Here is a 22,937-nt window from a genome sequence, read left to right on the forward strand (position 1 = left end):
CCATGCCAGGACTGTGGGACAAGGAAAATAATGCTGTAAGCAGCTCCACTTTATAGCTTTATTTACAGATATTCATCAATTATTTCTAAACTAGCACATAAAAAAAGCCTTGCCCTTAGCCTGCAGATGGACAATGTGAGACCTGCAGCAGTCTCACATTGTCTCGAGCACAAGGGTAGAGCTGCAGGGAGTCACCTGCAGGGCCATGGCCTGCCTTAAACACTGCCTCAAACTGCAAAGTGAAACAGCTGGCAAGGGGGAGGGAGGCTATAAATCCAGCCAACAACTGACTCCTGAGCCACTGACTGCTACTGAGAGCCTGGTCTTGAACCAGAAGCAAAGAACAGGAGCCTCTTCTCTCTGGGGTGAGGGCTGTAATCCCCTCCAGCTACAGTATCACTCTCTCCATTAGTAAAAAAAGGTCTGGTGTGCACCCTTTCATTCAGATCTATTATCATTATTTCTCCATGTGAGGAAAGGAATTTATCTCTCTTCTGGCCTAGGCCTGTAGCAAGGTTCCCATGGTGTGGGGGTTCTGTTGGGTTTATTCAGGGAGGGTGCTGGTGGCCTGTTTCGTTTTGGAAGGCACACAACAGTTTGCCTAATAGTTCACCTGCTCTTCTAAGCTTCCAGAGTAACATCCTCTCCAGTTCTCCAGCTGCTTGTTGCTGCTCACACTGTAAGCCCTTTCTACAGCAACAAGACTTGAACCAGGCTGGTCCCCAGGTGTTCTTTGGGAATTTCACAGGCCAGGAGTCCACATCTGAAGCACCTTTTTTTTTTTTTTTTTTTTTTTAGAAGCCTGGACTCTTGTGAGATGTAAGGCAAACATCAGCACTGACAGCTACCACAAAAGTGCCTCCTCTTAACCAATTTCACAGGTGACTCACATTTATAAAGTAAGCAGCTCCCCTTTAGTTTTCAACACAGAATAAGGTTAAAACAAACTAGTTGCTGGAAATAATTTGCAAGAGGTTTGTTGCTTTGTCAGTCACCCATTGCTGTTGCCATTTCTTTCCCATGTGCAGTTCCTCAGAGCCTGGGCTTTGCCTGAGAAGCTCTCAGTTATGGGTGTTCTCCTGAGATTCCAGGTCTCCTCCAAAGGGGCATCCCACAAAAGGTGAGTGATGTCATTTGCCAGAAGGGGAGATGTGTGGCCTCCCACTGACCTTGGGATCCTCATGTTCCCCAGCTCTCTATTTTTGAACTGATTACTGAATTTCTTGTGCTTATATCCTCACGTGTGCTGTTTATCATGACATCAAAACCAATATCTCTGGGAAACACTGACACTACTGCCCATGTTTAAGTGAAATCCCAATATTCAAAGCATAGTAAAATTCTGTAAAAGACAAAATGTAATGGACATTATGAGGAGAAAATTCTGCCTATCTCTTCTTACATTCCTTCTGGTTGAATGATAGAGTTGGCGTACTAAAGTATTTTTTTATCTATTTTAAGTTTGCATTGCCTAATGTACAGGAGATCCTGGAGGCAGAGTGAGGCTTGGATGTGCACTAATGAGTTGGTGTTTGTTATTAATGCTTTGAATGCTGAACTGTGTCCAGGCTGATTCTAAAGCAGATTTTTAGAGGGCTAAAGGTGCTACCAGCCCAGCTAAGAATGAAACCTTTATGATGATACTTGTCCATTCTCTCTTAAAGGAGAAGGGAATCCTGAGAATAGAAAATTAGAAGCAGAAGGAAGGAAGGACACAGGGAATGATTCAACAGGTGGTGGAAATTCAACTGAGATTGCATATGTGCAACATGATCATGTTGGAAAAATACTTAGTTGACCTGGGAGCAAAGTGAACCTCTAGTGGAAGAAGTTGGCTAGTCAGTCAGGAGATAAAAATCTCATGCTAGAGAGTCTGAAGCTGAGCCTGATCAATCTGATTTGATTTTTTAAAAATACAAATTCCTCCTGCTCGGGGGTACATGTTCTAGTTAACAGAGTATACATTGGCTTAAAATAACTCCACTTGAATTGGTCTCCAAAGTGAAAGTTGTCTCACTTTGCAGTATCTGAACTCTTGAGAGTATGAGATTCTGCAAACCAAGCAGAAGGATCTCCTGCAATTCAACATTCAGCAGCTGTCAAAGCTTTTCAGTTCCTCGTGTGAAAGAGGCAGTCATGGAAAACAGTCAGGGGGAAAGAGGTTTCAGAAACAGTTACTGAATTGCAGGTGTCAACATCCACAGGAGCTGGAGGTACAGGGGAACTGGCAGGGAGGGCTTGGCAGAAACAAGGGGAAGCTGCTCAGAAAATCATGTTTCATCACTGCCAGGACTGTCAGTGTGTCTATTAAAGATTGCAAGAATGAAAAATTAAATACTAGATTAATATAACCCATCAAGTGGAAATAAACTTGATCTGGATCTGAAGAGAAGCTGGAGAATGATCAGGAACTGCAGTGGGGATGGATGGCTGGATGGCTGGATGGATGGATGGATGGATGGATGGATGGATGGATGGATGGATGGATGGATGGATGGATGGATGGATGGATGGATGGATGGATGGATGTGGAAGTGTTATATCTACAGATGCATCCCAGCTACAAAACAAACACTTCAGTGTCCAGACATGGGGAATCTGGGGTAGAGCTTCAGCTGCCAGACTTGTCTGAGAATCTGGGAGATGCACGTGAAGCTCCCTGGCAAAAGGTAGAAACTGAGGCATCTAAAATATGAGGAAATTCTGTTTAATAAAGTCCCTGAGGAAGCAGTATAAATTATAAAGAGCAGCATTGAAATGTTAGCTGTGACTTAGAAACCTCCAGTATGATTCTGCCTTAACATCTTCCTTCCTCCCTTCCTACTCATTTAACAAGTATTCTACGTACAATAGTGTCTTTATACAAAGTTTCAGTTCTTTTGCAGCAAGTGTTACTGACTTACTATAAAGATGCTCTTTGATAGAAGTTACTTTCCCTTTCAGCACTTCTAAATAGTTCTGTTTCGACTTTGTGCTTCTTTTCCCCCAAAATCTGAGTTACAGAACTTCTTCCTTCAGTCCCCAGTGGAGGCTTGTTGTATTGTATTGGCTTTGATGTGAGCAGTTTTAGCTGCTTGGTTTAGTTTTGTCCTTTCAGATTTATTTTTAACCCTTTAAGGGTTAAAATAATTACACAGCATGAAATCTTAAAAGGCACAGTGAGATACTCATGGTAAAAATGTATAACAGGTCTGGTTAGGGAAAAATGTTACAGAACTGATGTTCTCTTTGTCTAAAAAAGGAAAGTACAGGTGGTATCTTTGTCAGTCTCCCCAGTGGAAATAATAGGCAAGATTTTAAAAGCTGATTAACAGCTGTAGCTAAAGAAACTGAACTCTTACAGTCACACAAAAATCAAAAGGACCAAAATAGTCTTAATTAAGAGCTGTATGCTGTCTAAAACTATAAAAATTAATATCATTTGGCTTCCCAAGAAGTAATTACAGGTTATAGAGACTTGAGGAGATAAAATCTCTGGGGCAGCTACAATGTCTGGGTGAATTAGGAAGCCCAGATGTAATGTTCAGAAATATGAGATGGACAGGTAAAGGCACTGGCCAGCTGGCTGCCACTGATCAGAAATGTCCTAAGCAGCAAGGAAGTACCAAAAAACTCGACTGCTTTGGCTCATACCAACAGAGAGAAACTGCAGCAGCAAGGAACTTGCAAAAGGAAATTAAAAGCTGTCAGGATTCCTTGACACGATCCATCCAGTATTTCAAATTTAATGTCAGTGTTTATAGACCCCATAAGAAAGAGTGGAAGGCCATTACTATAAAAGTCTAAGTTTTCTAGAAGCACAGCATCAGTTGAGACTGAAGAATCATCTTGCTGCTCTTGCTTTGGGAATAATAAACTATACACCTCAAACAAAAAAGAGTTGAAGTGGGGATAGGAAAGATGGAAGCAATTGCTTTACCTCAAAATAGCTAAAAAAGGCAAATACTAGCTGTAGAGGAAAATGTCTTATTTCAGCATATAAGCAAAAGCCTTCCCTGAAGTTATAATCCCTGCCTTGCTACCAGCCAGATGTTCTCCATAAAGGAAAATTCACTAACTCTTCAAGTACCACAGGTATATGAAATGCCACTAGTTTTATACTGGCTGATTAAGTTAAAATCATTCCACAAAGTCACTGTAATTTAACCCATCAATGTTCCAAAATGGCTGGGATGAGTAGGAGTACCAGTGCCAGACAAAACCCAGGAAAAAGGATGGAGACATTGAGTTTCTGTGCTTGTAAATCCAGCCCCAGCTCACCAGGTGGTGGCAGGAGAAGCTTCTGGGCTTGGTCACCATGTACAGTTTTTTTTACTCTCCCTTATACAGTGCAGAGCAACAGGTGATGATGTTTTAGGTTTCACTGGAGGCATTTATGGAGAGAAATTACATTGGGCCTGCATATAACAATGAAAAACAGCACAATATCCCCATGGGTCAGAACACATGGAAGAAAGTACAATTTGTTGAAGTGCAGAAACAGGTCAGCTTTTTCTGGGAAGGCTGCAAAGATATGTAAAATACAAACAATAGGACAGTATAATTAATTTGCTTAACTGACAACATAAAGCCACAGAAGACAGGCAACCCAGAAAAGCTGATTTAGTGCAAGGAGGGAAATTTGACAGCCTGTGCAGGAAGAAGGAGTCTCAAATTGTGGTGGGTGTTTTTGTGAAAAGCTGTGCATGGAGGAGGTTCTCAGAAGTGGCTGAATCAAAGCATCTGGAAATTTGTCTTTGAGGGGATGCCCACTTGGCCTGAGTGCACAAAGGAAAACCTGTGGTGTGGGCACTCCCCTGGTCCCACGTAGTGTTTTGAGATGTGGGTGAGATGCCATCATTGCTGTGTCTTTCAGTGGCACATGTGTGTGTGCTCTACCCTCCCTGCAGGCTTTGGGGCTGCTGGTGGCAGGAAGCTCAGACCCCTCTGGACTCACACCACCTCTTTGTACACCCCTAAAAAAGCCCCAGATACTCCTGCAGCTGCAAGGATTGCTCAGTGTTACCTTGCCAGTAACACACAAGGCTCATCCTCATTGACTTAAACTCATGCTCCAACCAGTATAAATATTTGTTCATCCAGGGCCTTTTCAGAGCTGTGTTACAGCTTTACCTGTGATTCTCACTGGGCAGAACTGCAGTTTGGATCTGCAGGAACATCTGAACCCCTCATTTTCCTGGAACATCTGTTTTCAGCTGGACGGGAAGGTGGGAGAAGAACACTTACTGACATTATTGTGCAGCTAAAACACATTTCTGGCTCCGAATGCCAGGGAAATGACAATCCTTTGCCAGCCCATGGCCTCTGGACTATGGGGCATGGGCTTTATCACATGCTGCAGTCAGCTGCAAATTAATAGGGAAAATAATACTTTTTGTCCTGTGAACCACATTAGCCACAGAATTATGCCATTATTTATTTCTTCGGCTGCTTTTCTGGTTCCGTTCCAGTTCAGCTCTGCCTCAGCAGAATCCCAGCCAGGCTGAATATGAATTTCAGCTGAACCAGAATCTCTGCTGTTTCAATGTTCCTTTCTTGTTATGATACACAAATTAACTAGGAACCAGAATGCAATTAAGATTGATGAGTACAAGGATTATTTTTTTACTCTCACAGCCATATCTGTTCCAGCTTCTAAGTCTTCCTGTCTATAGCAGCAAGAATGAGGGATGAGCAGAACGTGTATTCTATGTCAGCAAGATACAACATCAGAAAGAGAGTAAACAGCCCCTGCAAGCACCTCCTACAAACCTAGGAAATGGATGTTACCCATACCAGAGACAAACAAGAGTAGGCACTGTCACCTTTGGGTGTTTTAAAGCCAAAACACTACAGTCTGACTGAAACTCTGTGACTCAAGTCTTCCTCTACCAAAGACATGATTCGTTTTGAAAAACTAACATGAGCTGAACCCCAATTTCAATTTACAAAAAGTGAATTTAGTTTTTCAGCCACCATCCTGTCACACCAATAAAACTGGGATCAAATTAGCAATTACTAAAACGCATCATGAAGTATCTTTTGAACAGGAAGAGGTCAACTTATGTGTTCCCAAGGGTCATTATATAACTTTATGGCACCAGAGTATATATATGATGTGAACGCTGTATTTCTAAATGAAATAGTTTTGGAGTTCTCACATTTTATGTGGCTGTTTTTCTGCAAGAGAAAATGAACTGTAGTGCTGATTTCCTCTTAGCTCTCTCAGTTTTCCATACACACACACACCTGTACATATATACACAGTGTAGTGTTAGTTCTTGGTATGTTAATGAAATGCCTAAGTTGTAACAGCCTATTTTAGTAAATTTGACCAGCAAGTCTACATTGGAGGATCTCTTCCCTTGACTTTCCTTGGCATTTAACACTACCTGCAAAGTTAAAGAATTAATTCAGACAAAATCCTGTGCTGCAGAGGCGGGTATTGTTACTACTGCTATTAATGTACTTTTTGGAACAAGGCAAAAGGAATTCACCTGTACTACATGAGTTACAGCACAGAGAGATTTGTGCCCACATTCTCCCCCTCTCCCCCATCCTTTGGACCTTGAAACCTTTCTGCATGTAGTAATTTAGCAAAGGTTATTGTCTGACTTCTGGGTCACCTGTGCCTGGACACAGCCAGCCCGTGGCTGGGTGAGAACCAGGCAGCCAACAGTGCCACAGTGTTCCTGGTGTAAATCCTCAGGCAGGGCATCACTGCTCCCTGGGGAGGATGGCAGAGTATTTTGGACTGGGGTAAATTACAACCATGAACTTTGTGTGTGCCAACTAAAACAGCACAAAAAAATAAAACTCCCCCCTGCGCCCAGCAGCGGCGAGGCTCTCACCAGAGCCAGCACAGCCATCCAACTATAAATAGCAACTTCCCTAAAATTAGATGGAACTGGCAGGCTCTGGGCCATGAATGGGAGCACTGTTAATATGCTCATCAGGTACTGGAAGGGCTCCAAATCTGACAAGGCCTGCTACGGCACAAATGTTCTGTGCCTGGAAAAATGAGCAGGAACGGCTGAATGAATGGGGCCAGGGATGTTTTCCTAACTGGATAATAATGTCACAGACTGCCTGACCATGCTGGTTACATTTAAAGGAGTACTGCAAGTAAGGATATTTCTCCATATTTCTTACTGCTTTGCTTATGCTAACAGAAAATGCTGTTAAATCTAATGAATAAAGAAAGGTGGGAAGTCTTTTAGGGGGAAATTAATACCAAGATACTCAGTAAAGTTAAACCAAGCTGGGTAACAGTGTAAATTTTAGTATGTAGCTGCTTTTGGCTGTTCTTCATTCAGAAATGGCTAGGGCTTATCTGCGCTCCTCCATGGTGATTTTCTGAATAGTGAATAAAAATATGAGTAGATGGTTCACCAGGTACTTGGCACTAATTGGCTGTTCCCCTGCTACAGAAACATCAAAAATGTTGTTTGGCTTTCTGCAGTTCAAAACAGACCCCATAGCATAGGAGGTGCCATTGTGGTCCCAAAATGGCAGAGAAACTTCAACTGCACAGATGATGTATGCTGACCTTTTCTCTAGCCTAGTACCATTGAAATCCAATCACTTCTGCACCTGCCATCAATCAGCCCACACTTCCATATATAGTCTTTTTTTCCCCCTAAAAAATTAAGTTACCTCATACAAAGGCACCTTGAGGGCACATTGCATTTCCACAAGGGAAGTCAGAGCACAGCAGCTGATGAATTGTGAATTTACACCGAGCTCATTGTACAGTGTCTCTCCCATGTTGATAAACCATTCATTCACTTCAGTTTAATTCATTTTGAGCGTGAATTAAGTTAAGGTAATTATGGCCAGCTGACTCCTAAATGAGTGTCCATAGAGAAATTATATATGCTTGAGTTATACTCACTTTAAATTCACATCTTTTTTTGTTAATTCACATTGACATCTTGTGCAGGACAAACCATTGGGTATCTTGGGCTTGTGCCAGAGCACCTTGAAGATAAGAAAGGAGATTTTGAACTAGTCTCAACAGAAGGCAGAAAAATCAGATTCTCAGAGATGAAAGATATAGCAAATTTTTTTTGTTAAATAGAAAACATATAAATGGCTCAAACATAATAAGATTTTTGCAATAACTATGATAATTTTATGGGTTTTTATGATAAACACTAAAATTAAACATCATAGCACTGTTTCTATGCCCTTCTCAAGTCAGCACTTGTTGGCCATAAGGAAACCCCAAATTTATCCCACCATGCCCCAATTAATGTGATCATTTAAATGGGCCGAAGTATTTGCACAGCTTGCTTTTATTTTTTCTTTTTTTTTTTTTCTGAAATCATCTCTTCATATGGCCATATCAACTTCTTTCTAATGTACAGAATTCTTTGAGTCATATGTAGATTAATTTTCACCATGGCTTCAGGAAATAAGAGTGAGTTACTCTAACTCCAGCTGGAAAATAATGATGCCATTGCTCCAGTCCTGCTGCAGCTTTGCCACTGTCACATTAACAGACTGCATTGGTGGTCTGAAGGCCTCACACAGCTGCAATGAAAAGTAGGTTTAACCACAGCTTCCAGACAATGGTTTTTTGCTTAGGAGAAATTTTGTGTAAGCCAGCACTTTGAAATTTAATCCTACAGGGGTTAAAAACGAGACTGTTTTTTCTCCATGAGGGGATTTAATATTTGGGTTAACCACTTGATTAGCAAGGTTATGACCTTTGTTTATGGAATAGCTGCTGTATTTTTAGCCCAATGGGAAGAAGAGCTTTGATGTCCAGAGTGCTGATAGTGAAGTATGTATTTTCACGGGGGAAATGTTCTGTGTCAGTGAGGAGCAGGAATGAAGTCCAATGAGGACTCAAAGGGGCTTCTTGAATAATTGTGTGTGCATGGGGAGAAAACAACCAAAGTGACAAACTTGCCAAAAGCTTTCTATGTGAAGCTATAAAACTTGTTAGGATATTGCTGTAATTCTTTTGGAAGACTGTGCACACACTTCTTAAATATAGTGATAAATATGAAGAAAAGTTTCATAAAGAGAAATACCTTGGGTTCTGAACTGAGATTTCAGTAGAAAAGATAATTAAACAAAAACTGACAAAGAAACTAATGGAAGTTCAGGCTCTACTTCATAGCTCCAGTTTACTCCATAATCCATTTTTCCCTCATATTTCCAGCTCTCTCCCTTCCCACCGAGCCCGGAGAGCTGCCACTAGAGGTCAGGTGTTTATCGCTCTCCTCACTGCCATCAATCACCTCTCGTGCTGCTTGGTTAGAAACCAGCCTGCCTGAAGTCAGATTAGAAATCAGAGCAAGGAGGAACTGTGAATTTACACCCCGGTTATGTGTTCTTCACAAATCACAACATTTAAAATCTAGTTACGACTTCATGTGAGAAATCTGCAGTACAAAGATGGGATTTCCTAAACAGGCAAAGACAGAAATTATTGATTCAGGTGCTGCACCAAAACCAATGGGAGACAGTATCAGTAATGGTGATGAAAATAATGATTAGGTACAGTGCACATAGGTTTGGAATGGTATAGGGCAGGTTCTGCTGTGATTTTTACCAGTAATGATTATTCTTCTCACACAATTAGTGTTTGCCTGACCAATTTTTTGGTCTGCAAAAATGAGTGCCAGCTGGACAGGCAGCATGAGCTGGGGGGCAAATCAGCTACTTTGCCCCAAAAAGAAGGATGCTGGGGGATGTCTAGGGCTGGGTGCTGTTTTCAGTCTAGGGCTGAAAACAAAGGACATGGGGCTAAAGGAACTGGGGGAGAGGATGTTGCCAGCTGAAGTTCCCATCACACAAAATGCTTGGGAAATCAGGTAATCAGGTTTTGCTTGTTTCCTGGCACACATGCAATGTGTGTATGGCTAGGAATAGTTCTATTAATTTTTCCAACTTGCTCTCAAGCTCTTTAGTAACTGCACAGTCAATATTGCTGCCTTGTGCAAAAATACAAATGTAAAATTTTATTGGGTTTGGTCTTTCCCAGTGAATTCAGTGAATAGTCATAGAAATTAACACAAGTAGAGCAATGATTCCAGATCCAAATGTAGGCTCATTTCATCAATACTTATGTATTTTATGGAGGATCATGATGAGTTTCTGAGCAAGAGCCTAAGAAACGAGAGCCTAAGAAAAAACAGTCATTTAATTGCTTAAAATGAGATGCTATTTAAACTAACTCAGCCAGTACAGAGTAGTGATATCAGAGAACCCCACTTAAGCTATTGCCTCCCAACTCGACATCTCCACAGGGAGATGCATTAAATGAATTTATGGGGATAGATCCACAGGCCAAAAGCATGTGCAAGGGTATTTAGCAAGCAGCAGTTGAAGTCTCCTGAAAACACAGCTCCAGAAACTCCAGCTCATTCATGGTGCTTCTGAAAGGCCCAAACCCAGCCCAGCATGAGGAAGGAAACTTCCCCCTTATCCTTCTCTTACACAAAGGTGTTCCCATGACATGCCCCTGTTCCACAGATCCAAGCAAGAGCAGGGATTTTGCTTTCTGTAGGAGAGATAAAAAATTATCAGCTATCCTTCCTTTGTTAAATAAAAGAGTTGGGTTCAGTCTTCTGTCAGAAACCATTCAGTAGCAAAGAAAGAGCTCTAAGCTATGTGGATGCAGCCCTGATCAGCCCCAAGCATCACTGCCATTCCAGCACTTGAAACTTTTGGTTTTGTAAGCTTTTCTCTTGAGACATCTCCACAGAAAAAACCTGGAGAGTATCCAACCTCACTTTAAAATGTATTTCACCTGACATACAGAACATCTTGTGTAAACCACCCTGAGATGATCTTCAAAGCCTGTTCTTTCCTTCACTGCCTCTTTCAGAGTGCAGCAAATTCTCTTTTGGAGATTTCTCTGATGGTAACAACAATCATTGAATCTGTCCCAGAGCGCAGTCCCAGATTCATTGGCATCACTATGTTTTCAAAACATTTTCCAGGTTTGTTTGAAATAAATAATTTGAATTTGTTATTTAATCTGTCCCTCCATGGCAAATTGCAGGGGACCTTCTGTGCAATGTCTTAGAACTGTGACAGGGTGACAGGTGGTATAAAATTTCATCATTGAAAAACTCAAAGCACATCAATTCCAAATTTTTTGAGAGATTTAACTTTATCAACAACTGGAAAAATGAAATAATTTAAGAGTAAAAATCTTGAAGTACCAGTCATACACATTAGGAATAAGACAGAACTATGTTTATTTAGGTTTGGAAGGGTAGGCTTTGGGGTTTTTTGGTAGAAGAAGTCTTTTTATCTTTGTTCAAAGAGTGAGTGGCTCCTGTTGTAAGCAGCATTATGGAAAGGGAACAAGCAGTTTTGTCTCAGGTGTTTTCTCTTCTCTCCACCTTGTTTTTACACAGTGCAATCACCGGTACAGAAGTCCACAGTTACTCAATGTCCAGTTACTGCATGCAAATATTTTTGTTGTGATAGAAACATTATTTTAGAGGATGGCACAATGGCTGTGTTACTATTTTAAACCAACTGCTGGTAATATGAAACTACTCCCAGAGTACTTGAAACTGCTACTGTATGGTTTGCTAAAACTGCATTTAGGGTTTGTTTCGTGGCTTTGATGATTACATTGCTCAGATCCTGCTGTCCCTTGTGCTTTGTCTGCTCGGAAGAGGGACCACAGCTTTTCTTTTCAACCAGAGAGAAATTTAAACAGCAAATATATAATTTTTAGGCTTAAGTAATTTCCAGGGGGGTATTCTTTGTTATTTGTAGATACAAAGTTTTATAAGGATTAAAAAAAAAAAAATTATGGGAAATCACCTATTTGTCTTGTTGTAATGCCATAAGACAACTGCAAGGAGAATTGTTTTTAAATGAGGAATGGTTCTATCAAGCAAATGTGAAAATAAATTCAGTAAGTAGGCATTCATTCTCATTTTGCAGAGAAGTCATGTATATACCTTGAGTGTTAAAAGATCAGTCTAAAAGATCACCTGTTATATCAAATTTTCACTAATTTGAGGGCAAAAGATCTGCACTCACAGTTGCAGCTGTTTTCTGCAGAGCTGAAATCTTGCCAAATCTGATGATTCTTCAGGGCCTGCACAGTTCTGGGTGCAGTCCTGCGAGGTTTCTGTGCCTGCTGACAAATAGAAAGAATAACTTTGTGAACACTGAGTGACTGCCCTTTGTAAAGCTAAGCCACTGCAGGTGGTTATGAGTCCTTTCTTTTCTGAAAAGCAGTGCTTTTAAAATCCATTTAATGCTGGAAGAGTTAGCAATCAGCAAGGTGTTCTCTGCTGCTGCCTCCATCTCTCTGTAAGTTCAGGCCCAGGTGTTTGGAGACACATCAGTCAAAGGTGAATATATACAAAGAATATGTGCATCCATCTACTCCTGACAAAGGGATAAAGTGACTGGTATATGTGGAGTGCAGGAGAACTGACCTCCTATCAGCTGCAGTCTTGCTGTGTTGACCACTTAGACTTTTTGTAGTGATACAAGAGGAAAGCAAGAATGCAATTTTGCTGTTTGTTAGGGTTTTATAAAATAACTTTCTGGCTGTGTCTCCTACACCAGTGAATCTGGCAAGGCAAAAGTAACCACATTATTCTCTCACAGCACCCCCCAAAAATAGGTAAAAATGTGCTCACAAGGTGTGGGGTAGACAGGTTGCAGGGTACTGATAGAGACAAAAAGGTGGAAACATCAGTAGCCATCCTGCCTCCTGGCTCCTCTCAGAGTTCTTCACCTCTCAGAGTTCTTCACAGTCAAAAAAGTACAATTTCAAGGCCTCTGTTTCTTTCCTCCTCAATGTCTCTGCATTTGGTACATCTCATCAGTCCACTATTTTCCTTTTTTTAATAGCAGCTTCCCACTCCTGAGCCTCAATCTGAATACCACCCATAAAAATTGATGAAGGTGCCAAGTCCAGCGTGGCATTTACAGAGCTGAGCTGCCACATCAGGCTTTCATTGTGACCTTTATTGTGACCCATGTGTCCTCAGGCTCTCCCTGGCAGTTTGCTGCTGCTGTAGCACAAGCTCCTCTGGGAGGAGCTGCCCCTTTTTTTGCTGCAGAGCTCTCTGCTCTCCGTGAGGAACGAAAAATAACAGCGGTGGGTTCCAGTATGCATGGCATGAAGGATGTGGCTGCCAAGAACAAAGGCTTGATCCTTGTGTTCCACAAAAAGAACAGCTCAGTATACTTAGCACATTGCTCCAAGTGATTAATCCAGGGAATAAAGGTGGGCTTTTTTCCTGAGGCACATGAATATTTTTTAAAGTACAATTTTATTCTCTTGGAGCAGCGAAGCTTTAGAATTGAATAGCCTAATTTCTAGTAGTGCTATCATGGCTTGTGATTAGGAATGGAAAAACAATATCAAACAGTAGCCTACTGTATCAAACATATTCGTTCAATAATCTTTTTGATATCCAGGAGCTTATCAGAAACCTTGTGTCAGGTACAGACTGCACTGGGTACAACCTGCTGTTCTGCTGGAGCAGATGAAGGCAGATCAGCTCTGCAAATTCAGAAAACTGCACATATTGCAGGAAGCATTAGGTATTTTCATACATCTGTATTATCAACCTTTTCTTTTAATGTAGGGTTTGTCCCTTCACTCCGAAGTAACTACCTAGAGGCTATTTAGTGAAGAGCCTTGCTGGATTCAGGCCTACTGGAAAGTATTTATCACTGTTTACAGAAGAGAAAAGCAGGGCTGCCAGATTAGCAACCAAATCTAAAACTGGCTTCAAAGTACATTCTCCGATAGCACAATACACATCTTTCAAATTTATGGACATGAGTGGATAGCAGAGAAAAACATGGAATCATCATTTATCCAAAGACAGCCTGACTTTCATGAACCATGGGTACAAATAAAATGTGCATACCTTCCAGAAGCAAACACTGTAGCCAGGTCTCAAAGGTAACTCAAATATGACTAGATTAATTTAACATCTGTTAGTTGTATTTCTGAATTAAAGCATCATTAGTGTAATATACATACCAGCTGTAAAGTTTTTATTTCTGGAGTGAAAAATCAACATAAGAGCTAGAGACAGAAAAAACAACAAAAAAATGGTTGGTTGTTCCATTTGGACTCTCTTAGGATTTACAGAATCTAGGAGAAAAAAATCATTATTGTATTTTATTTTTAATCAGAGATTCACTGGGTCAGGATTAAGTACATTTTGATACCAGCATTCCACTCTGATTTTTGAATGTCTGGTTTACCTTCATTTGGGTAATAAATGATATTTTTCTGCATATAGTTCATGGGATTGATAGTGGGGTAATGACTGACTTGAGTCTTTCCTCTAAGAGCAAATCAAAGTTGCTAAAATGTCTTAGGATCTTTAGCTACATACAGGCAAACAGCACTTTACAGAACTGAGAGAAATGGTAAGATTTAGCCCCAAAGAACTGAATAGTCAGGTAAACAGGAATTTAGTATAATTGCATTAGAAGTTGTCAATGAAGAGTTGGCCAATTGGAAAAACAAAGTTTGCAAAAGAAATAGGGCTTGAAGGACTATCCTTTGTATCCTCTCTTGAAGGATACAAAGAGAGCAGGCAAGGACAGTGCGTGCTTGTGAAGAGGGACATTGATCCAATCAAGGGGTTTGAAGATGGGGGAAAGATAAGAGGAATAAAACTAATACTGGTGCAATGGGAAACCGAACAACCCACCAGGGATTTCAACCACTCTGTGATCTGTTTTTTAATATCTGGAGAAAGAGGATATGGCCTTTACCACCTTCTTCCAAGGTATGGTTAAACAAACAAGTGAACTGATGTAACACCTTACAGCTGCAAGGGGAAGATCTTCTTTCTGCCCTCTCCCAGTATCCTCTCCTCACCCTTGTGCCTGCTCTGGTGTTCCATGGCTCCCAGCTGAGGCAATGCAAGTCCCTGACCTACAGACAACTAGCCAGTCTTTTGGGGAGGTTGAAAAATGCCACAAATACTAAAGCCCAAAGAGGGTAAATTGTGGAGCCTGTGCCTGAAATAAGGGGTAAGAGAAGGGAATGTGGTTTTCCATTGATATTACCCCAGAAGGCTCCTCTGCTGCCGCAACACCATGAAATGCAGTTGTCTGACACCTGGCTTTGAGGCTTTTTTCCTGATTCAGTTTCCAGTCTGAACACTAGCCTATGGCATTGCCCTTGATAAGAAAAAAAGTTCAGTTTTTCACTTTGTGTTGTAATTAGAGTTTTACTGGGTCAAAAAAAAAAGAGAGACTTGTGTTTGTTTTTACTTACAGCTCGTGCTGGAGCACAGTCATAGGTAATAGCTAATCTAACTGTAAAATCTGAGTGGAGGCACAGCTCCTGTAATTGCACAGCCAAGTAATCAGGTGATGTCAGCACACTGCCAGCCTGGCTGGTGTAACCTCACTTACCCTGAGCTAACAGAACAGGGCCCTGCCTTCCCCGCTCGCGGTGCCACGCGTCCCTCGCGCTCTGCGGGGCCTCTGAGGCTTTCTGCGCGTGGCCCTGTGCCCTGACAAACCTGGTGACGCGTGGGACAGTGACAGGGCACTCCACCTGCTGCACAGCTCCAAAAGGCAAACTCCCGGAATGCAAACGTGAATGAGATGCACAGGGCAGGTATATTGACAAGATCTTTTTTCTTTCCAGATTAAATAGAAATAAATTGGAGGAATACTGAGATATCAGAAATATTTGAAAATCCCAGCCTGGACATTAAACAAACATTTGTAATGCTGAAGCCCAGGATAAACAGCAAATATTTTGTGTTCTCTAACAAATATTTGCAGAGTTGCACACAGATGAATTAGGTAATCAGGGCAACTGCTGTCAGATAGCAACTCAAAGTGGGTGCAAAACTCTATGATACAGCTCTAATTAACCACTCTTGTATGATGTTCTTGTTCTCAGAGGCTCCCAGAATGGCATCAGTGATCTGCCTGTCCTGTTGTCAGCATTTTCCAGTGGCTTGGGAATGTCTGGGGTCTCCAGCTGTGGCTGTAGAAAGGGTAAAGCCAGATAACCAGTGCACCCTGAGAGGCAGGCAGCTGGCAGGAGACCAGATTTGGTGTATTTACTGCTCTACATTCAAACCTTACGGATTTTGTCTGCCAGTTTGCGGAGCCAAATGTACCTCAAGACATAAACAGCAGGTAAAAAGGAAGAAAGGGAGAGAATTATATTAAGACATGCAAAAGATAGTAACAATTTTAATTTTTTTTAAATGGGGGAAGACCTGTAAAATAATTCAGTTAAAAACTAAATATCTGATAACAGGAGTACGCAGAAAAGCAGACTTCACAGGCTGCTCCTTAGACAAGTTCTTGCCTCTTTTAAACCATATACCCAAATTTTCCTTTTGGCTCTTGCTGCATTTGGAGTGAATGAACTGATACGAGACAGACAGTTTCTTCACATTTTTTGGGTTTTTTAACTGGAAAGACATTCTCTCAGGGATTATTATGAGAAAAAAAAAGTTTGGAAAATATGCTGAATATTGCAGATATATAGCTTAGAAAACATGCTGGATTTTCATCTAGTTCCGAACACTATTTCTATTTCTTGCAGGTTCAGCACCAAATTGTTTCCACAAGGTCATGAGGTTTTCAGAAGCAAATGGAGCATTTCAGTCTTGGTTTCACTAAAGAGAGATGGGTCTTGCTACACAAGGATCTGTCATGTGCAATTTTGTTTACTTGGGACTGTTTGCTAACCTCCAGCTTCAATGAGTCACGGTATTTTTACTGCCATGCTGTCCATTCCATAGGCTTTAACACACTCCTCCACTTAATTATTAACAAAGTCCAAAGGTATCCACCCCTCTCCCACACAGATCTTCCAGCTAAACACAGCTTTGAAACCTCTTCTTATTTAAAATTGTTCTTTACGGTTTGGATAAATACAGTGTTAGCAGTTGATGCTCTCGTGTTGCTGCAATGACGTCCTTCCCCACGAAGGCTCCTGCTGCTGTTTACATTCCTTATGTCCAAACAAGCCAGACTTGCCCACACTCCAGCAGATATCCTCTGGCTTGGCTCCTCATGATCCAGCTGAAAATCACCTCCTTTCCAGGGCTCCCTGTAGTCACTGAAAGAAGCTCTTCCCTCCATTTCCTTATCCCTCAGGTTCCTGCCACAGTCACCTTTTCCATGTCCTTGGTGAGGCTGGACCAGGGTTTGATGCCAGGCTGATTTCCAGGGTAGTGTAGGGGACAGAAATTCAGCCAGTGCTCCTCCTGGATGTGAGGCACATGCCATGAATTAGATAAAGAAATTATTCTTATTTTCTGGTGTTATTTTCTACTATTTTTCAGTGGAATAGGTTCCCTGATCTGGTTCACAGCACAGCCCTGCAAAAAGCTGGAATTGGGAACATTGAGGAGTGATGCAGCATGGCATGAGGACAAATAAGGTAGTACTGAATGTTGGGATGTTTCTGAGGCCACAGGATCAGAAAACTGTGACCTTTCTTTTGCTGGCCTAGGGTAAGCCTCAATTTCTAGCCAGTAATGAGCTTCTTAATCTTATAAGAATGTGTTTTCAAGTCTCGTCTGACCTCCCTCTTCTATGTTTTTTAACATTTTGTTTACAAATTATTTTATCAAACACTTAAAAAAAATTTCAGAAGTACAGTCTTGCTTTAAAAAAACTTGTCCAGGACTTAGTTATGAGCAGCTCCTATTCACACAACAAAGCTGGTCAGTGTGAAGAGCAGTGAGAAGTACTTGAACAAGAATGTGCACAGTCAAAGTTTAAAAGAAAAACTGGTAGCTACAAAGCAGCAGCCCCATTATATGTGCTTTTGTTTTGAAGTGTGACTATTAGATGTGCAGTGATTGAGCAGAGAGTCCCGAAATGAGCTGTGTGATTGTTCATCCCAAGGCAGCTGTGGCTGAGGCCCGGTGTATCAGTTGTGAGTGCTGGAAAAGGCTGGGTGTGTATCACAGCACGGTGTTAATCACAGCCTGGAAATCACAGGGTAGGAAAACAATTTAAGCTCAATGGTTACTCAGCTAATTGCTTTGACTAAGTCTCACATTTACACACCCAGAGCACCCAAACTCAACATTTTTACTTGACAGTAGAAATACTTGCCCTTTCTCCGGGGGAGATAAGTACAAGCAGTACAAGGGAAAGAAAATGCTTGCTTTAAGGACCCCGGAGAACTGCAAATCTGTGATTAGATGAGCTCTGGGAAATGCACTGATGTGGACACACAGCACCACTATCACCCAGGAAATATCCTACAGTGTGCCACATGCTACCAACTCCGGAAATGGCAGCAGCCTGTACTTTTCCTTTAATTGCCTCAGCTGAAACCAAACAAACCCAAATCGGCTTAGCTTTGAGCTCCCCTTCAGGAGCCGCCGGACTTTGCACCAAAACAAGCACACATGCACGATTGGCACTGCATCTCCTCAGCTGCTCTGGAAGTCGTACAATGTGTGCACAACCACTTGGGCACTCTGGCAGCAGTACAACCTGTACAACCACTGCATCTCCTCGCTAATGGTGTGCTTACACCTCTGGTGCATGAGGTGTCCAGGGTATGGAGGCAAACAGAAGCTGCAACTTCAGTTTTCATTTCTGCACTTGGCCTGAATTATTTACAAAGCAAAATTATTTAGGGCAAGCGGGTATTTTCACAGCAATTCCTTCTTGAAATCCACATAAAACACGAGTGAAGGCCCAGAAACTTCTGCATCTTACATTAAGGCTACAACTAAAGCTAGACAAGGATAGATAAGCACTGATGCTGGGAAAATTGACCAGTGATAGCATAAGCCAATTGAGGCATGGAAGGGAATACACACTGCAGAGGTGCATAGGAGGGCACATTAAAAAGAAAACCAAGTAGAAATTGCTAATAATTGTATTAGGAAACACAATCCACCGAACATTCTGTCTTGCTTCTTTGTTGTGCTGTGTCATGCTCATGTACAGGCTGTGCAGGGAAGGAGCAGGTTTCCTGCAGCATTGGTAAAGGACAGTAGAGAGTGCACCGGAGGTTACAGGAAAGAAGAGTTGGGAATTGGAAGCAGACATCAAAGGGGGTACAGAGTTGACGTAAATAGAAAAGAGAGTTGAGAGAGGACAGTGAAAGTTGGCTTTAGCTGGAGACAGGGGAGAACGAGGGCCAAAAGATGTGTTGCAATAGCCACTTGTGAGTAAGGTCTGAATCACAGTTATGGGGGGGACAACAGGGACAGATTTTATGTACATCACCCAAGAAGAGAATCTCAGTGACATGGATAAAACACCAACTGGGAAACTGAGACTGGGGAAAGGGGGCAAAAAAGGCTTCACTGAGCCAACAAAACCAAAGTAGGAACAAGTGGGAAACCTGGATCAGAAAAAAATTCTTTCTTTGAAACTGAAAACATTCAAATAGTATTCAGTTCAAAGGACTGGAAATACAGGGATAAATAAATTTAAATGCTTTAAACAATTAAATTAAGAGTGCATTTATTTCCAAGGATAATAGGGAAAAATTTGCCAAAAAAGGAGGAGACTTTTTCCCTCAGTCACACTATGGCAAGTACCACATGGATCAAAGAAAGGAAGGAGCGATCCACCCCAGAAAGAGAATAACAAAACTTCTCCCCAGTTCAAGATACCAAGCAGTAATTTGTTTTCTAAAAATGTATACATTTATTATATTAAGCTTAACTGATTTTTAGCAGTTCTTGGAGACCAAAAACAAAATGCACAAATAAATCTGCTAAATCCTGCTGAATCTGGTAATGCAGTGTCCAGTACAAAAAGAAATGTATAGAAAAAGAATATTACACTGGAGAAAGAAATTATCCAGATGAGAAGGTAGGGCAAATTTGGGAAAGAATAGCCACAGCTGAGTTTTAAGAGTAATTGCTTATTGCCATCAGGTGTTTTCAAGCAGTAATTTTTCTCTCTACTTCCTCCCCATCCAACATGGGCTCCCCCTCAGAAAAAAAGATTTGGGACATCCTGCTTTCCTGTAAGAAAGGTGCTTGCTCTGCTAGTAGTTTTCTTTAAAGATTTTTTTTTATTAAAACAAAGAAATGAAACACACTGGCTGTAATAATGATGAGGGGATAAACACTAAAAAAAAATTAATTCACCAGTTCTCAACCTGGCTGGCAATCATGTATTGAAAACCCATAGCAACAATGACAGCGCCAGCATAAAGAGTAATGAGAGGAATTCTAAACATTTTGGCTTAAGAAAGGTTAATAAGTTTAAAGTACCATGATCTTACGTGCAACTGTTCTGAAGTCTTTTTGACACAGGAAGAGATGAATGGACACCTGCAATGTTTGATCTTGATGCTCTGACAAGTTATGAATTGTTTTAGTAAGTGAAGAGTAATGAGCAAAGTAACCTTCAGACATGAAAAGAAATTATCTGAATGACCAAGGCTATACCTTATATAGATGGGATGGCATGGCAAACATCTCTAACAGAAATTAAATGTAAGTAACAGCTTCATTGCTTATTTTCTTGGGAAATATAATCTCGCCTTAGATTTTTTTTTAATTGAATGTCTAAATAGTTTTGTGGAAGAGTAGGCTTGTGCAAACCTGTAAGTTGCATCCTGCTTCCATCCAAAACCTGTCATAGTAAAATGAGGCAGATGAGTCTCATGTGACTTAGCTAAATGTTTTCATTTATCACCTCTAGCCTTAGAGCTTTGTTCTAATCCAGGAGAGAGACATACATCTAAAAACAACCAGCCCTCAAATCCAGCCTGAGCTAAAACCAACAGCAAAATAAAGCAGCACAGGTATTTCTGTACCCAGACAGCTATGCTGAGAGAGAGCTTCATAAGGAAAGCTCAGGATGGATACATCTCACTGTCTCCTCTGCTCCACCAGTTTTCTTGGCTGTTTTTTGGGGTTTTTTAAGGGGTTTGATTTAATGAGAGAGAATTGTGCTTTTAGCAATGATTTGCATACTGTGTATATGAAATAAATCAGATTTAAACCTTTCCTGTTCATATCACATGGGACTATTGGCTTTGATGTATTTTGACCAGGCATAAAGGGGCAGGATCCAGCATGTGCAAAGTTATACAGAAAAAGAATCAAATTACACTCTGACAGTTTTCTAGACTTCTGCTAGTGACCTCTGCTTATAAAACTTGTTGCTTTGTGATTGTCCACCCTCTTATATTCTTTTAATAAGCACGATTCAAAGATTAATGTAATTAATTTTCCATTAGTACATGTTAGTTCTGTAAGGCTTCAGTAGGCACTCACAGAGAAACAGAACCCTATGTATGCTATTTCTGCTGATAAAGTGCTGGCTACGATACTGGGCCTCTGCAGTTCCCACTTCAAATAAATACTCAAATGGGAAGGCTCTATGGCTCTATCAACTTTGTAGTGGAAGTATTTCACGATGACCCAGCAAAAACAGGGCCCATTGTCTGTCAAAATCTCTACCATCAAATCAGCAAGAGAAACCACAGCAAATATTTGAGCACAGGGTCAGCCCACTTCCTGCATTCTACCGTAGCTGGAGGAGGTGGCAAAGGCGCTGCCAATTTTCCCTGGTATGGTCTGTCCTCCCAGACTTGTGAATGAGTCTGTGCTGACTTGGAGCTGCCCATCTGCTCCCACAGAATTGTTATGAGAGACTCTACATGTGGCCTTTACATAAATGAAAAGGCATTTCTCTTTTGCAAATGAAAATGTTTTGTGATAGAAATGCTGTGCATGGCTGTGCAGGCCTCTGACAAAGCCAGCTGGCTACTGGAAAGATGGAAAATCAACAACTGCACAAAGCTGGCTGCTTCTTCCACAACTGTCAAGCTGTTAGGCAATTGTAATAAGGTTATTGCATATTAATGGAATAGAACACTAATTGAAGGTTATTTCAGATAAAAACCTAGTAAATAATCTGACTTCTGATTTCTAAAAGCTTCCACATTTAAATAACCAATGGATTTTTATATTTAGTATCTGGTTAAGATTTGAACTGTGATAAAAATTTACACAAACCAATCAGTAACTACATGTCAGAAGAATCACTTCCAGAACAGGGGTTAAGAGAGCTCTCTTCCATGCCTGGAGTAGCACAGCCCTCCCTGCTGCAGACGGAGCTTGCTACGTGTTTGGTGTGGGCTGAGGAGCCCACAGCTCATAAACAGGAAACAACCCACAACTCATTTTGGATTCCAATAAATATTTTGTGTTTTACTGCCTTTGGGACAGCGCCTGTGCATGAGTCAGGGCAAGATGAGGTGTTGATAAAAAGCTGAGTCAGCCTGGCATGCCTCTCACTGGCAGCTGTGGCAAGTCCCTCAAAACGTGCATATTCCCCAGGCAAAAGCCTGCATCCATTCCAACACCTTACTCTCGAAAATTGTCGTGCAGCACTTGCATCATGTCACCTCACCTGTGGTGAAATATGCAATTGTTAAACCTGGGAATTAACCTGCTAAATCAACTGATTCTTGTGGCATTGGGTGTTGGCCCAGCTTGGGACAGACCGTGGAGCAGCTCTAGTGGTTGAAAAGTTGAACTGTGATCAGAACCAGTTTGAAACAGTCTGAAATGCTTTAAATCAATATAAGGATTTTATTTAGCTTCTGTTTTGCATGGTCAATATTGCCTTTTGCTGGCTGGTCCTGACCCATGCCTTTGGGGGCTTTTCAGCCTCTGCTGTTACTGTTGTTTCTGCACCGAGTGCTCTGGTGTCCAGGGCCATGTGCTAAACCATGTGCTAAATTTATGAGAAAATTATGGAATAAAGTGTAGTGCTCACTGCGGTAATGAACCAAACCCTCAAAACAACGCTCTCTTCCATTTCTAGGCCTCATTTAACTTCCTATTGGAAATATCTGAAGTGAGTCTTGTTTTATCATCCTGATACTGTGCCATTGACTACTCAGCTCGCTAATTAAGTGAGATTCCTGATTAAATTTTGGTTTTGGTTGGGTTTTTTTCTTCCCCACATGGAATGCAAGCGTGAAGGCAAACACGCCTTTATACGATTTTGAG

The 22,937-nt window shown here is 41.3% G+C and overlaps 1 long non-coding RNA gene across 4 annotated transcripts; it reads left to right on the top strand.

Annotated features, from left to right (window-relative positions):
- Positions 1 to 916: 916 nt before the first annotated feature.
- Positions 917 to 22,832, top strand: LOC136556371 (uncharacterized). Of its 4 annotated transcripts, none has more exons than XR_010783672.1 (4): positions 917 to 1,120; positions 15,866 to 16,107; positions 16,523 to 20,405; positions 22,750 to 22,832. It is a non-coding gene; the product is annotated as an uncharacterized lncRNA (long non-coding RNA). The 4 variants fall into 4 exon arrangements; XR_010783670.1 differs by lacking the exon at positions 22,750 to 22,832 and having other exon boundaries at positions 16,523 to 17,365; positions 20,209 to 21,298; XR_010783671.1 differs by lacking the exon at positions 22,750 to 22,832 and having other exon boundaries at positions 16,523 to 16,689; positions 17,268 to 21,298.
- Positions 22,833 to 22,937: the final 105 nt, after the last annotated feature.

This window comes from Molothrus aeneus, chromosome 5 (genome assembly GCF_037042795.1).
Source record: "Molothrus aeneus isolate 106 chromosome 5, BPBGC_Maene_1.0, whole genome shotgun sequence".
Lineage (NCBI taxonomy): Eukaryota > Metazoa > Chordata > Aves > Passeriformes > Icteridae > Molothrus > Molothrus aeneus.